This window comes from Capricornis sumatraensis, chromosome 8, assembly GCF_032405125.1.
Source record: "Capricornis sumatraensis isolate serow.1 chromosome 8, serow.2, whole genome shotgun sequence".
Lineage (NCBI taxonomy): Eukaryota > Metazoa > Chordata > Mammalia > Artiodactyla > Bovidae > Capricornis > Capricornis sumatraensis.
The window spans coordinates 49,578,863-49,583,002 of NC_091076.1; the positions used below are offsets into that span (position 1 = coordinate 49,578,863).

General features: G+C 37.4%; 1 pseudogene; it reads right to left on the reverse strand.

The window, feature by feature from the left end:
• Positions 1 to 1,287: 1,287 nt before the first annotated feature.
• LOC138083545 (cardiolipin synthase (CMP-forming) pseudogene) lies at positions 1,288 to 3,467 on the reverse strand (annotated as a pseudogene).
• Between the last annotated feature and the right edge of the window lie 673 nt (positions 3,468 to 4,140).

The following is a 4,140-nucleotide window of genomic DNA, read 5'->3' on the forward strand; positions in this document are numbered from 1 at the left end:
CAATAATGTTGGCAAAGTATACAGATTAGTTGAACAAATGAATGAACTGAATGGCTGCGATGGTTCTTTACCTCCATGAATGGCCCTTCTGTGTTGTAAAACAGAAGTCTCAATGCAATTCATACTTCCTCTCTTTTGAGCACAAGCTCATTCCATTTGGTCACCAAGTCCATCAGTTTAAATCCTAAAATATGTCCCGAACCCTCTTCATTACTTTGTCCCTACCTGAGTTTAGATTCTGAGCATCTCTTGTGAGGGTTGCCACATAAAATACAGGATACCCCATTACATTTGAATGTTAGGAAAACAACACATTAATTTTTTTTAGTATAAGTTTATCCCAAATATTGGATGGGACTTATGCTAAAAATTTTTTATAACTTATGTGAATTTCAAATGTAATTTTGTGGTCCTGCATTTAAATTTTCTTGTTATAAAATAATACTCTTTTATTGTTATAAAATACACAAAATTTTACTCATTTAGCCATTTTCATGTGTACAATTCAGTGGTGTTAAGTACATTCACAATATGCCACCGCCACCACTATGCATTTCCAGAAATTTTACACCATCCCAAATAGAAACTGTACCTCTTAAAAAACAAATCCTCACTCCCCACTCCCTACATTCTCTAGGAACATTTACTAGCTGTTACTACAGTACATCTACAGTAGTATTACTTCCTGTCTATATGAGTTTGCCTATTCTAGGTACTTTATGTAAGATGAGTCATACAATATTTGTTTTTTTGTGTGTGGCTTATTTCACTTAGTGTAATATCTTTCAAGTTCACCCATGTTGTAGCATATACAACGACTTCATTCCTTTTAAAATCTAAATCATATTCCATCGCATGTGAATACCATGTTTTGAGTATCCATTCATCTGTTGTTCCATCTTTTGGCTATTGCAAATAATTCTGCTATAAACATTGGTGTGTAAGTATTTGAGTTCCCACTTTTCCTGGTGGCTCAGAGGGTAAAGCATCTGCCTACAATGCAGAAGACCAGGGTTTGATCCCTGGGTCAGGAAGATCCCCTGGAGAAGGAAATGGCAACCCACTCCAGTATACTTGCCTGGAAAATCCCATGGACAGAGGAGCCTGGCAGGCTACAGTTCATGGGGACATGACTGAGTGACTTCACTTTCTTTCATTTTTTAAATTCTTATGAGTATATACCTAGACATGGAATTGCCAGATCATAGGTTTCTATGCTTAACTTTTTGAGGAACTGTCAAACTGTTAGCACATCATTTTTTTATTTCCGGGTTTTTAACTCCAAGGTCAGTGGCTCTCATTTCCATGACTCTCATGTCCATGTGTTAAAGGATCAACTATAACTGAAAACTCAGCTGCCAAAAAAGCTGCCACCAAGGTGAGATGGACTTCTGTGTCTACCTTGCTAATGAGAACTGGTTTTAATTTAGTAGTGGCACAGCAAGGATTGAAATAGTTAGCAAGCATTCTCAATGTTGGAAGAGTTCAATATTTGACATCAAAGTCATAGCAATCAACATTACATCTTTAAAATTATCATGTAAATAAGTCAGACCAGAATAATATCTGTATAGGTCAAACTAATATAGAAGGTACTGATAGGTATTGTTTCAGCAGGTTAACCAAGGACACATCCAAGAGTTGATTTCTGATTGTCCAGATTTTGAACAAAAAATTAATTCAAGAAATCGAGTAGGCCAGCTAAAGCAAAAACTCGTAATGCAATATGAAAATATTCTCTGATAATCAAATAGCCCCAAACTGGAGGCAAGACAATTCTCATTCACAAAACATCTGGAATTGTCCATGGATCTTCACATAGGCCTGGTTGTGTTTTCCTAGCCCTGTCATTGCCTGGACCCTTGGCAGTGATGACCACCTTTCCCCCTTCCCCAAGAAGGCCCTCCAGTTAATTTTTTTTTCTTTTTTAAAACTCTTTATTTGTATCGAAGTACAGGTGGACATCAAAGGGACTCAGCCATACATATACATGTATTTGTTCTCCAAATTTCTCTCCCATCCAGGCTGCCACATAACATTGTGCAGAGTTCCCTGTGCTATATTGTAGGACATTGTTGGTTATCCATTTTAAATACAGCAGTGTGTACCTTTCCATCCCAAACTCTTTGATTATCACTTCCCTACACCCTTCCCCCCTGGCAACCATAAGTTCATTCTCTGTGAGTCTGTTTCTGTTCTGTAAACAAGTTCATTTGCATAATTTCTTTTTAGATTCTGCATATAAGGATATGCTTCATTTTTAATGGCTGCATAATATACAGTTAATTTTAAAAATTTTGTCATTTGGGTGCTTTATTGCCTCTTCATGTATCTAATAACTTATTTTACTCATTTGTTAGGTGTAATTATGAGAGCTATAATTTTATTTCTAGAAATTCTATTTTTTAAACTACTCATTATTTTCCTTTATTTTTTCCATTAAAATTATTTATTTATTTATTTGGCTGCACTGGGTCTTAGCTGTGGCACATGGGGTCTCTAACTGCAGCATGCAAACTCTCAACTGTGGCATGTGGAATCTAACTCCCTAGCTAGGGATTGAACCTGGGCTCCCTGCATTGGGAGCTGGGAGCTTTAGCCACTGGTCCACCAGGGAAGTCCCTCATTGTTTTTCATAGTGACATAGTGACTCTTTTCTTAGGGTTTATTCCTTCACTGATTAATTTAATTATGCTTATGCCATAACTTTTAGTGTTATGTTATACTATCTCAAGTCTTTAGGGCTCTAATCCTGCTATTTACTGTGTCTGTTAACTCATGCATAGTTTTTCCTTACGTGTTTTTTTTAAACATTTTGATTGTGAGGTCATCATTTGATTGATGAGCATAGCTTATGGCCTGGATTGTGAAAGTCTCCTCCTAGAGAGATGTTCCATTTAATTCTGGGGTATCACTGGCTTGGTGAAAATTGTATCACTGGTGGTATAAACTGCTATAAGAATCTCTTGGTCCAGAGGTTCTGGGACCATGAGAATAACCAAAAATGAAATAGCCAAGAGAAAAGCAAAACCAAAGCCCCATGAAACAAAGCTTCAGGTCTTCCATCTCAATTGAAAGTATTTTATTTTAATATTTTTCCTCATTTAGAGTCTAAGCAAAAAGTAGTGATGTTCCTTGTTATTAAGTACTGGTGGATGGATTTTTTTTCTAGGTCACCTTTTTTTTTTAACTGAACATCCTGCTTATAGCCGATCCTGGCTGTGTGTGTGGGTCTTAGGTCCAATTTCCTAGTCTTTGCAGAAGTAAAAACTTATCTCCAGATCTTACAAGGTGGCAATACCTAAGCCCTTAAGTTACTGAGTTCTATCATCTTCCTTGGAAGCTCCAGAGTCTCAGTATTCTAACTACTCTGTGCTTTTCTCTTGTCTCTATGTATCTTTCTTCTTGTGCGTTCATCTATGTATGTGTGTATTTGCGACCTGACTGACGAAATCCAGCTTGAACATCTTGGTTCATGTACTGTTGAAGCTTAGCTTGGAGAATTTTGAGCATTACCTTGCTAGCATATGAAATGAATGCAACTGTGTCTGACTCTTTGTGACCCTCTGGACTGTAGCCAACCAAGCTATTCTGTCCATGGGATTCTCTAGGCAAGAATAATGTAGCAGGTTGCCATTTCCTACTCCATGGGATCTTCCTGACCCAGGCATCCAACCTGTGTCTCTTGCACCTCCTGCACTGGCAGGCATGTATACATTTAAGGTTTTATCTTTTCAGTCATAAATTTATCCAACATTTCTAGGGTATGAAAATGGAGAACTTTCAAGTACCTTACCTAGTTCTTTCTTACTTTGCAAAATTAGAAATCATTAGGAATTTTCTGAATCCATTGAACCGCAAATCTCTCATCTTTAAAATAAAAATCATGATACTATCTCACAGCTTTGTTTGGACAATTCAGTTAAAACAATCACCTACTCACCCAGCTCAGAAACTGGCACGTGGTGAACACTAAATGGTCACCTAGTGTTTATTCCCTTCATGGAACTCTAAGGTATTACAGCTACATCACATCCTACTATGCAATACTGACCAAGGAAGGACCTAGGGTGGCAAATACCATGACCACTGGAGGCTTCCAGTGTATTAACTGATATTGCTGCTGACAACAGAAGCATT